The following is a 13,143-nucleotide window of genomic DNA, read 5'->3' on the forward strand; positions in this document are numbered from 1 at the left end:
AAAAATATGAAGTAAATAGTTCGGTGGTATTCGGTTACACATCGTTTAGGGTGCCTAAGACATGTATTTATAGTGCTCAAGACCTCTCTGGACGTCACTTATGGTTTCTCCAAATGTGGGCTTCAGAAATGGGCTTTTTGGGCTCGGAGGTTGATGGCCGCGGTCGGGAGTGCTCTGACCGTGGGGAATGAGTGGTTTGCCACGGTCGGGATGCTTCTGACCGTGGGGAATGAATGTTTGGCCGCGGGTGGAAGTGCTTGCCGGCTGGTTTACAGGACATCTTGCTTTTCGCGTATCTTTTGATTGAACCGTTGGATTGCCAAGCTGTAAAGTGCTGATAGACTCCTGATCGTGATGAATGAGTCCTGCCCCTTGATGCTCTTTGTGTGGTTGACTTGGTGATGCGGAAGGGATGATTTGGTTTGGTGAATGATCTGAACGATGGGGGTGAAGTGAAACTTCTAAGGATTGCGGATGTTCCTTAGACTTTCGATGCTTAATTCTTCTAGGATATTACACACCAAGAGAAGAATCAAGTTGAATAGATATTACACACTATTCGGATCAAACAACTAGAGAGAGTTTTAGAAATAAGAAGTTTGATGAAAATAGAATGAAGAGTCAAGTACAGAATATAAAGAGAAGGGGGAAGAAGGAGAAGAGTCATTTCGGTCAAGCATAGAATTTAAGAGACATGCCTCGAAAATTCATGCACATAAAGACCAAGTTTGAATAGAAAGAAGATAGAAATAACACTAAGGAAATTCAAATTGAAACAAGAAGAGAAGAGGGCCGAATGATGACAATGGGCTGAGGTGAGAAGTATGTGGCCAAGCCTCGTTAAAAACCTCTCTTGGAAAACCCATTGGGACAAAACCAAGAGGAGGGAAAAAGAGCACAAGTCCACACACCTCCATTGTCATCGCTTAGACGGCTTGAATCACAACCAATGTGGCTGGACAAGCTTCACTTCTAAGGCTGGCCTGAATGGTAAGTAGATGGTTGTTGATGACTTTATTGAACTCTTTTGCTCTAGACCTTGTCATGGGACCATTGGGGACGATTAATGCTTCATCATCTTCAGCTCCAAGCTCTCCATGCTTTCCATGCTCACATCAGGCTCTCCCACTTGAAAAGGATTTGTCCTCAAATCCGACTCATCTGCTATAAAAGGAACAAGATCAATAATGTTGAAAGTATTACTCACGTTATACTTACCCTGCAAATCCAGTATATAGGCGTTATTGTTGATCCTTTGAAGCACTTTAAAAGGTCCATCCATTCTTGGCATTAGTTTAGACTTTCTTTCATTGGGAAAACGGTCTTTCCGGAGATGAATCCAAACTAAGTCTCCTTCCTCGAAGATAAGTTCCTTGCGGCCCTTGTTAGCATACTTGGCATATTGTTTTGTCTTGTCCTCTATATTCTTCCTTGCCGCCTCATGGATTCGCTGAACCAACTCTGCTTTCTTTTTTCCATCTGTACTACTCCTTTCACTCAGAGACAAAGGCATCAAATCCAAAGGAGTGGTGGGATTAAACCCATAAACAATTTGAAATGGTGAAAACAGAATGTATGGAATGATTATAAGCAAATTCTACATGTGGTAAACAATCTTCCCAAGCCTTTAGGTTCTTCTTGATCAACACACGCAAAAGTGTGGATAGGGTTCTATTAACTATCTCGGTTTGACCATCAGTTTGGGGGTGGCAAGTAGTGGAGAATAACAACTTAGTTCCTAAAATAGCTAAGAAACTTGGTGTCTCTATCAGATACGATGGTCCTAGGCATGCCATGTAGACGTATAACTTCCCTAAAGAACAGTTCGGCTACATGCTTAGCATCATCGGTTTTATGACATGGAATGAAATGCGCCATCTTAGAGAATCTATCCACCACCACAAAGATTGAATCCTTACCCGTTCTAGTTCTAGGCAATCCTACTACAAAGTCCATTGAAATGTCATTCCAAGGATGCAAAGGAATAGGGAGAGGAGTATACAAACCGTGGGGTTGCGACTTAGCTTTCGCTTGTTTTCAAGTTGAACATTTCTCACACATTTTCTCAACATCTCGCCTCATATGTGGCCAGTGAAAGTGATCTTGCATGACTTGTAAAGTTTTAGACACACCAAAGTGTCCCATTAATCCTCCACCGTGTGCTTCCCTTAGAAACAAATCTCTCAAAGACGAGTTAGGAACACACAAACGGTTATCATAGAACAAGTATCCTTCATGCCTATAATATTTCCCAAATGCAAATCTCTCACAAGCAGCAAATATTTTTCCAAAATCAGAATCATTCTCATAGAGAGTTTTAATGTGTTCAAAACCAAGTAACTTGGCATCCAAAGATGAAAGTAACACATACCTCCGGGACAATGCGTCGGCCACGACATTGTCCTTACCTTTTTTGTATTTGATGACATAGGGAAATGTCTCAATGAACTCTACCCACCGAGCATGCCTCTTGTTAAGCTTTTGTTGTCCCTTGAGATGTTTTAGAGACTCATGGTCAGTGTGGATCACGAACTCCTTTGGCCAGAGATAGTGTTGCCACGTTTGTAAAGCCCTCACCAAAGCGTAGAGTTCCTTGTCGTAGGTTGGATAGTTAAGTGTCGCTCCTCCTAGCTTTTCACTGAAATAAGCTATAGGCTTCTTGTCCTGCATCAACACAGCACCAATACCAACACCCGATGCATCACATTCGATTTCAAAAGTTTTAACAAAATCAGGTAGGGAAAGGATAGGAGCCTGAGTAAGTTTCTCTTTCAAGGTTTGGAATGCTTCTTCTTGAGCCGTTTCCCACTTAAATCCAACGTCCTTCTTGATAACTTCAGTAAGCGGAGCAGCCAAGGTGCTAAAGTCCTTAACGAATCTTCGGTAAAATCCCGCAAGTCCATGAAAGCTCCTCACTTCTCCTACGGAGGTTGGACTAGGCCATTCTTTAATTGCTTTTACCTTCTCTTCATCCACTTTAACACCATCTGCACTCACAACAAAACCTAGGAAGACCAAGTTATCCGTTCCAAAAGTACACTTGTTCATGTTGGCATAGAGTTTCTCCGTTCTAAGCACATCTAACACCTTACGCAAATGCTGAACATGATCTTCTAAGTTTTTGCTATAAACTAAGATGTCATCAAAGTAAACAACCACAAAATGCCCTATGTATGCTCTAAGAACATGGTTCATTAACCGCATGAATGTACTAGGTGCATTTGTAAGCCCGAATGGCATCACTAACCATTCATACAACCCTTGCTTAGTTTTAAATGCGGTTTTCCACTCATCCCCTTCCTTCATCCTAATCTGATGATACCCGCTTTTTAAGTCAACCTTAGAAAAGATGCAAGACCCATGTAACTCATCTAGCATATCATCTAATCTAGGTATGGGATGGCGATACTTAACCGTTATATTATTGATGGCTCTGCAATCGACGCACATCCTCCAGCTTCCGTCCTTTTTAGGTACTAGTAGTACGGGCACAGCACATGGACTCATGCTTTCACGGATGTGTCCTTTCTTCATGAGTTCCGTGACTTGCTTTTCTAGTTCCTTAGTCTCCACGGGATTAGTTCTATAAGCTGGTTTGTTTGGCAATGAGGCTCCCGGGATAAAATCGATTTGATGTTCTATGCCTCTAATGGGTGGTAATCCCTCCGGATTCTCCTCAGGAAACACATCCCTATATTCCTGTAATACATGTTTAAGAGTGCTAGGGATTTCCTGCTCAGGGTTAGTGATACTCATAAGCGTTTCTTTATAAACAAAAAGTAAGTTCGGTTTATGGAGATCACTTCCCTTTGGGATATTCGGCACAATAGCAAGGTTAGATGGTTTGATAGCTTTCTTTCTACCCATCTTCATGACCAACTGATCCTGGTAAACCTCATGAGGGCTCATAGGTAGCAACACGGTTTTTCTTCCTTTGAACTCAAACTTATGCCGATTCGTGAAACCATCATGCATAACCTGCCTATCCGATTGCCATGGTCTTCCCAACAGTATATGGCTAGCTTCCATTGGCAAAATATCACATAAGACCTCATCCTCATATTTTCCAATTGATAGAGGTACCTTGACTTGATTATCCACAGCCATTTCGCCATTTTCATTCAGCCACTGCAGCTTGTATGGTTTCGGATGCTTGATTACTTGCAACCCAAGTCTCGCAACCATAGTCTCGCTAGCAACGTTTGTACAGCTTCCACCGTCAATGATCACGCTGCAAATCTGATCCCTAACCAGACACCTTGTATGGAACAAGTTCTCTCTTTGTTCTTGCTCATTAGATTTCGTGATGACACTCAAAGCTCTCATGGCGACTCCCACCATCATTTGTCCTTTAGCGGCTGATTCATACTCTTCCTCCGATGATTCATCCTCAAGTTGTCTTTCCTTAGGCTTCTCATCTTCAGATTCAACTTCCCCATTTGCCATGATGATCATAACCCTTTTGTTGGAGCATTCACTAGCATAATGTCCAATGCCGTGACACTTAAAGCACTTCATGTCTCTTGTCCTTGGTGCAACGTTAGTACTTTTTCCTTTAAGATCCACACTCTCAACCTTGGGCTTGACAAACGGCTTGTAATCTCTTGAAGTTCCAGACTTCACTTCTCGGTGATAGCTAGATTTTTCCGGAACACAACTCGACTTGGAGCTTCTCCTTTTAAGTTGTTTTTCGAACATAATTGCCTTGTGCATCATTTCCTCTAGCTCCTCATAATTTTGAACCTCCAATTTGTCAGCAATATCTTGGTTTAATCCTCCCATGAATCTAGACATGGCGGCTTCTGGATCTTCTTGAATATCAGCTCTTATCAACAAAGTTTCCATCTCCTTGAAATACTCTTCAACGGTCCTATTGCCTTGTACCAAGTTTCTCAGCCGATGGTGTAGCTCTCTATGATAGTGACTTGGCACGAATCTTTTCCTCATAAGATGCTTCATCTGATTCCAAGTCTCTACTGGAAAATCTCCTACACGCTTCCTAGTGAGAGTTAGCTGATCCCACCAACTTAGTGCATACCCGGTGAACTCGGTAGGTGCAACTTTGACTTTGTTCTCTTCAGTGTACTCATGACAATTGAAGACGAGTTCCATCTTCTTTTCCCATTCAAGATACTCCTCAGGGTCGTTGCTGCCTTGGAAAGAAGGAATACGAACTTTCACTCCAGCTAGATTATCCCTAGGAATCACTTGCTCATCTCTAGCACTTCTTCTTCGTCGGTGACTACTTGTCTTAGAAGAATGACTGTAATAGTCGGAGTGATGGCTAGCATCTGCTTGACTTTGCTTATCACGTTCCTTACGTGCTCTTCTCGAATTTTCCTGATCAAGTTTAAAGGCCTCTAACTGCTGAGCCACTAATCTGGCTACCTCGGTTGCGATAGTCTCATTCATTTGCTTTTGGTTGACGCTATTGCTTCCTCTTTCATCTTCTTCCAATGGTGGCGTTACCATCCTGAAAATCAATACAAAAGAACCCCAGTCAAGTGTTCTTTGGAAGAAATCGCAACACAATGGATCAAACAAAGGAATAACTCTTCAACTACCACAAGAACCTACTAGAGACTGTTCAGAGAAATCGACTCGGGAAAAATATCAAAACACATCCAAAAATTCCGATTTCAATTTTAACAGAAACTAGACTCAATCTAGGTTCGAACACAACTGGTTTCACGATTTTTGGATCAGTATTCGATTTTAAACAATTCTAACAACCTGGTGCTTGGAAACAGATAATAACACAGTTTTCTCAAAAACATTTTGATTGATAATGAAAAGTCACAAACGAAATCTTTTTGATTCAGATCGACACAACCTGCACGAAGCAGCTCTGATACCACCTGATAGACTCCTGATCGTGATGAATGAGTCCTGCCCCTTGATGCTCTTCGTGTGGTTGACTTGGTGATGCGGAAGTGATGATTTGGTTTGGTGAATGATCTGAACGATGGGGGTGAAGTGAAACTTCTAAGGATTGCGGATGTTCCTTAGACTTTCGATGCTTAATTCTTCTAGGATATTACACACCAAGAGAAGAATCAAGTTGAATAGAAATAAGAAGAGAGAGTTTTAGAAATAAGAAGTTTGATGAAAATAGAATGAAGAGTCAAGTACAGAATATAAAGAGAAGGGGGAAGAAGGAGAAGAGTCATTTCGGTCAAGCATAGAATTTAAGAGACATGCCTCGAAAATTCATGCACATAAAGACCAAGTTTGAATAGAAAGAAGATAGAAATAACACTAAGGAAATTCAAATTGAAACAAGAAGAGAAGAGGGCCGAATGATGACAATGGGCTGAGGTGAGAAGTATGTGGCCAAGCCTCGTTAAAAACCTCTCTTGGAAAACCCATTGGGACAAAACCAAGAGGAGGGAAAAAGAGCACAAGTCCACACACCTCCATTGTCATCGCTTAGACGGCTTGAATCACAACCAATGTGGCTGGACAAGCTTCACTTCTAAGGCTGGCCTGAATTGTAAGTAGATGGTTGTTGATGACTTTATTGAACTCTTTTGCTCTAGACCTTGTCATGGGACCATTGGGGACGATTAATGCTTCATCATCTTCAGCTCCAAGCTCTCCATGCTTTCCATGCTCACATCAAGTGCACTGGAAAGCTGATACTTCCATCTTTAAGGTCTCCAAATTTGAGCTGGATCAGACGGTGAGAAGGCCTTCAATCAGGGGAGAACTTCTGACGGTTTGACTCTGAGCTGAAATCTGGTTTTCTATCCATTTTGTTAGGCTTTTCCCTAAGTTACATAAAAAAAGTCTTGGAACTACAAATACTAGAAAAACGTAATAAAAGTACTTAAAAGAAATTAAAAACATAGAAAAAGTATTTCAAAACGATCTATAAAAGTGGTCAAAATACGGTGTTATCAACTCCCCCAGACTTAAACCTTTGTTTGTCCTCAAACAAAGCAAAAGCCTAAACTGGTTAAGTGAAAACAAAAATAGGAAATGCACAAATCTCATAGACATGAACTCCTAAACTAGGACCAAAGATAGTGCATCAATCCACAACTTAGTCTAGAAAATTCTCACCAATGCACAAGAGATACTAGTCCACTTTTTTCGTCATGCAAAACTTAAACAATTTAAATTTTGATTCCAGTCAACTAGCTCTCTACATTCATTAAGTTCAATAGTGAATTCTCATTAAAGACATCATCCAGGGTAGACGGCGTTTGGCATTAAAGGGCTATTTAAGTGGTGGAGTTAAAGTGTTTCGGGTTACCTGAAGATCTGGAGGATGCAAGATAATATGCAAAACCGCAAGAGAGATAAGGATCTGTTGATGACCACAGTTTTCAGTCACTTCTTCTTGCCAAATATTGTTGCATAATCCTTCCTTCTTTGTTGTAAACAGCTGTTCCCCCAAACTTAGATTTTTTCCGGGAATCAGAAAACAATCTCCAAAACTCCATAAATCAAACTCCAGTTGCCTTGGGACTTAAAATTTGACATCTCTAGACTCTCTAAGGCTTTTATTTCCTTTCTTTTCTTATTTTCGGATTTTTTATTTTTTTTTGGAAAGGTAATGCCTTTTAAAGAGAGAGAGACTAGAGGACGAGATTGTACCAAAATTTGAGATTTTTCTAAGGCAAACTGAGCTTCCTCTTGTGTTGAATCCTTCCGGGAATTTTTCTGGCAAATCGCAGGTCTCTGTCCTTGGTGACTGAAAACTGCGTCGTTCCTCTTTCTCTCCAATGTTTTTGCACTTATCTGCATATAAGACAATAGAAAACAAGAGTGCATGTGGAAAATAGCTAAAGGTGGGGAAATAGCTAAAGATGAACTAGCCATTCACGATCAACAGAGAGTGGTAAAAGGATAAAGGAGTCCTGAATGTATGATTTGTTTCCCTGGTCTAATGCTTCAATGAGAAAATTAAGTCCAAATAAAACAGAGCTAGTGTATCCCTTCATCTAAATCGAAATCATTCAAATTCCTCTGGGGTACTTCGTTTCAAATGTGCTTAGCTACCGCCTAGTCTAGTCCTAAATCATGAATGAGCAAGTCACTAGGAACAGTCTAAAAGCACACAGTCAACTATCATTGATTCATGTTCACCATTCCCTTTTAAAACGTATTTTGTTTTGAAAACCGATTTTGAAAAACTTTAAGGAAAATGCAAAAAGTGTAGATAATGCAAGACTCATGAAAGAAAAGTAGTTAGAAAGGGATGAAATCCTCCCCCGGACTTAAATCACACTGTCCTCAGTGTGAAACAAGTCGAGATTGGATGAGAAAAATGCATAGATAATCGAATTGGTAAGGCCAAAGAGAACTTACCTGGATCCGGGATGCTGGTGGAGATGAACCGGATTCATTCGAAGGGGTTTGGGAAGGTGATTAGGTGGTGATGAAGGTGGTGGAAGGTGATGAATGAGGTGGAGGGTGATTGGTGAGGTGAAATGAGGTGAAAATGGTGGTTTGGGTCGGGTTTGGATGTCAACGACCAAGTGCCGCGGTCAGAGGCCATACGACCGCGGCAACCAAGCACTTGGCCGCGGTCAGGATCACGCGACCGCGGTCAATGGTAGGTTTCCCGCGGTCAGAACGTCTGCGACCGCGGGGGCTTATATCGCGGCATTTTCCTGCTTCTCCTTGGTTCCTGCTGGGCCGAGCAGTCAGGTACCATCCTTCTTTTTGGTTTTTTCGGGGTTTTTGATTTTTTTTGGCTTTTTTGTTTCATAAGAAACACCTGAAACTAAGAAAAAGAAAAAGATCAAAAGAAAAAGAAAGAAAAATCCTAAAGAAAACAATACCTAAATGGGTTGCCTCCCATTAAGCGCTTTTGTTTTAAGTTGTTTAGCTCGACTTTTGGTGTTGGACGTTGCTTAGTCCTTTAAAAAGACAATGTCTTGGGACAAGTCCTCTTTGCTTCTCCTTGTCTTTCCTTTGTATATCCCTTATAACACCATTCCCAATTGGAAATTTTGTCCTTAGGTTCGAGATGGTAGCCTCCTCCAGGATCAAAAATCAGTCTTAGAACTTCTTTTAGGTATGAGTCTTCAACACCACTTGTGATAGGAGAACGTCTTAGATGCTTATATGGTGAGGTTAATAAGGTCTTTCTTACTGCATGACATTGAACCATGTTGCAAGATACAAGGACAGATGATTCTTTATGATCTGAAGTGGTGGAGATGGTTAAGCATCCAAGGTGAGGACAGTTTGCTTGGAGAGGTGTCGCCATGGCTTGAACTGTAGGAGAATTGGTAAAAAGAGCATTGGCCGCTGGTGGAAGTATCGCGACCGCGGTGAAAGGTGGTTTGGCCGCTGGTAGCGCACACGCGACCGCGGGGAAAGGTGGTTTGGCCGCTGGTAGCACACACGCGACCGCGGTGCCGAATGTCCTAGGAAAGATGTTCAGATCCTCTTGCTTCTTGTCTCCAATTCTTTTTCCTTGTGGAGAGTCTTCGGAAAAGAGTCTTGAGAGCCATTTAAACTCCACTCTTGCTTCAATTAAGTCTGCATCACCTCTTATATGAGCATTGGTTAAAGGTCTGCATAGGAAAATACCTTTGTTTGTCAAACTTGTAAATCCAGCATTTTCTTTGGGTGCTCTTCTTTCTAAGACGTATCCAACATCCTTTGTAGCTCCTCCAGGGTCGAATATTGGATCATCCACGCTGCCTATGATTATACAATGAGAGTTCCTTGTAGGAATCGCCGGATGTGATGTTTTCTTGTTGATCTTCGTGAAACTCATACATCGATTCAGGTAGCTGATGACTGTTTCAACAGATGCCAGGAACAAAGTACGAATATCAAGGGTTTTGTTCCATCCTTTCTCACCTCCAAATCATGGAAATCAGTAGAAACAAGACAAACTTCCCCTTGAAAAGGCAATTCGGGTCTGAAACCAAGTGGAGCTGCACCAGAAAGATCTCCATAGTGAATATAAATCTTAGAAGGATGAAAAATCGAAACACCTGTATTCTCTGCAATGGTCTTTGGTATGAGATTCACATCAGGTCCAGATTCACAAAGAGAATCACGAAATTCCACTCCCTTGATTGAGAATGGGGCATTAAACTTCTCAGGATCCTTTGTCTTAGAAAGCGCCTCCAATGTGGTTTTGATGTCACCATTAGTGTCTTATCTTCCACGTGGTCTGTCTTACATTCAAGGTGGTGAGGAGCTGAAGGAGAAAAAGGCTTTGGTTCATCAAGAGGAAGGGACTTATGATCTTGTTTGTCGTCTCCAAAACACTTGAATGAATCGGTAGAGACGAGATCGTCACTAGGGATGGAAATAGGTTCTCCTTTTTCTTGATGGCTGGCTTCCATGACGTGATGATCCAAAGGAATTTCATTTGATGGCCTCTTTCTAACAAACTTGATGGAGGATTCTCCATCTACTTCACAAGATACCCAATACCCATCATCCATAGATTCATTGAGATCCTGAAGCATATCATCAATCTCGGTTTGGGAGACAGACGACAAATCTTCATCAAAGAGAGGATCATTGATATCTCCGTGGGCATTGTAAGTTGACACGGTCTCCCAGCAGAATCCTTGTTCCTCTAAACCTTCGCGAATTGATTTGTAGTGGCTGCGAAGTCCTCTTTTTTTGTGGTGATTCGGAATTGAATTCTGATCCATTGAGGAGAGATCACGAATGTATTGTGCTTCTCGGCGTTGAGTGGCTCGAGGAGTGTTGTAAAAACCTCCTTCATAGTAGTAATTTCGTTTCATAGGATCCATATCTTCTGAAATGGAAACAAAATAACCAAAAAATGGAAATATGCAGAAAAAGGGTTCTAGAGTCGATTTACCAACCTTTCTTGGGGTTTTGCAGAAAAGAAAACGCGTGCCTTCCCCGGCAACGGCGCCAAAAAATTGATGTGGTGTTGTCGTGAGGGTTGTCAAGTTTTACCCTAAATGAAATCAATAGCCGCAAGTGCACAGCTGATCGATTGTAGTACTTAGGGATCGAATCCACAGGGAAGGAGGATCTTTTCCTGCAAAAAGCCTTTGAAATAAGTATTAAGTAAGGAAGTCTAGAACCAAAACGGTTTTGTGGGGGTTTGGTAGTGTGTTTGAAATGCAAAAACAAAATCTTAAAAGAGAATACGGGAATTAAATGACGTAATAACTAAACTTAACGAAAATGACTAAAAATGTAAAAAACGGATATCTAATTGCTTAAATGAAAATCTACTAAAAAGGAAAGACAATATTGAACTAAAGCTGAAAGAAAAATCGGTGTAAATCAATGGGAAAGAAGGCGTTGGGGTTCAGAGAGGTTTTCTCAGGGGTACGAACGATTCAAAACATTGCTAGAGAGTAAAATTGATAAGATCTTAGCTTAAACTTTTCGAACTGGAGTCACGGACGTATGAATACGCCACTGTCGTGATCATAGACAACTATCTCTCTCAACCCTGACCAGTAGGTTTCCACTCTGGCCCTGGAAGAGAAGAGATGCATTATGTTTAAGACTCGTCCTAATTCACAAATCGCCATAGGTAGGTTTCCACTCCTATGTTTGTTTTGCTCTCCCAAACTAGATCTGATACCGGATGAACACTTTCGTGTCACCAAGCATCTGGATCAGATTGTAGTTCATGACGCTACTCTCATGCAGTAAAAACGAATTCAGAAGAAAAAGTTCTAAGATTCGGCTCAAAAGCTCATGGAATCCTCATCGAACATATAAATCCCCATCGAAAATCCCTTAATCCCAACAATAAAACTACTCAGACATGATGAACGAAATCAAAGACATAGTATTAAGAAGTAGAATAGAACCCGAAATTGAAAAAGAAAGAACAAGGGTTCAAGAGAACAAATCTCTCTCTCCCTAAAAGCTAAAGCAAAAAAAATAAAAATATGAAGTAAATATTTCGGTGGTATTCGGTTACACATCGTTTAGGGTTCCTAAGACATGTATTTATAGTGCTCAAGACCTCTCTGGACGTCACTTAGGGTTTCTCCAAATGTGGGCTTCAGAAATGGGCTTTTTGGGCTCGGAGGTTAATGGCCGTGGTCGGGAGTGCTCTGACCGTGGGGAATGAGTGGTTTGCCGCGGCCGGGATGCTTCTGACCTCTGGGGAATGAGTGTTTGGCCGCGGGTAGAAGTGCTTGCCGGCTGGTTTACGGGACATCTTGCTCTTTGCGTATCTTTTTATTGAACCGTTGGATTGCCAAGCTGTAAAGTGCACTGGAAAGCTGATACTTCCATCTTTAAGGTCTCCAAATTTGAGATGGATCAGACGGTGAGAAGGTCTTCAATCAGGGGTGAACTTCTGATGGTTTGACTCTGAGCTGAAATCTGGTTTTCTATCCATTTTGTTAAGCTTTTCCCTAAGTTAACTGAAAAGAGTCTTGGAACTACAAATACTAGAAAAACGTAATAAAAGTACTTAAAAGCAATTAAAAACATAGAAAAAGTATTTCAAAACGATCCATAAAAGTGGTCAAAATACGGTGTTATCAGAGACTATCTGTATGTTTGAGAGATTTTTGCCACCTAGTTTCTTTGATATAATGGTTCACTTGTGCATACATCTTGGGAGGGAAGCTAGATTAGGTGGACTTCTGCACTCTCGATGGATGTATCCTTTCGAGAGGTAAGTTTTCTATATAAGTTTTTTGCTAAGTTTGTTTGCCACATACTTCAACTTCCATTATCGTTATTCTTGTCTTCTTAATTCCCACCAGACACATGAAACTGTTGAAAGACTACGTGAGGAATCCTGCAAGACCAGAAGGATGTATTACTGAATCATATCTAGCAGAGATGTATGCAGTTCTGCAGAGATTTCTTGAGGAAGACCACAAGTGTCGAAGATAGACAAGAACGAAATACTGAATACGAAAGCACCTCTATACTCGAAGGGCGGCCTATTTCTGCTGGGAGGTCTATCACACTTTCTGAAGTGGAAAAGAAAACAGCACACCTAGCTGTCATTCAGAATACCGCATTGGTAGATCCTTATGTAGAGTAAGCTCTCATTTCTTTCTTATGCTGCATTCATATTCGCAATTCAATATTTATACTTATATATTTCATTGTTGTCTAATGTCACTTTGTAAGCATGCATCTGCAATACCTGCAAGACATAAACCCATGATGTAGACAAGATGCTACTTTCCCGTGGAGTAG

General features: G+C 41.2%; 1 pseudogene; it reads right to left on the reverse strand.

The window, feature by feature from the left end:
• Positions 1-926: 926 nt before the first annotated feature.
• LOC112087521 lies at positions 927-9,739 on the reverse strand (annotated as a pseudogene).
• Between the last annotated feature and the right edge of the window lie 3,404 nt (positions 9,740-13,143).

The sequence above is a fragment of the Eutrema salsugineum genome, unplaced genomic scaffold (genome assembly GCF_000478725.1).
Source record: "Eutrema salsugineum unplaced genomic scaffold, Eutsalg1_0 scaffold_17, whole genome shotgun sequence".
Taxonomy (NCBI): domain Eukaryota; kingdom Viridiplantae; phylum Streptophyta; class Magnoliopsida; order Brassicales; family Brassicaceae; genus Eutrema; species Eutrema salsugineum.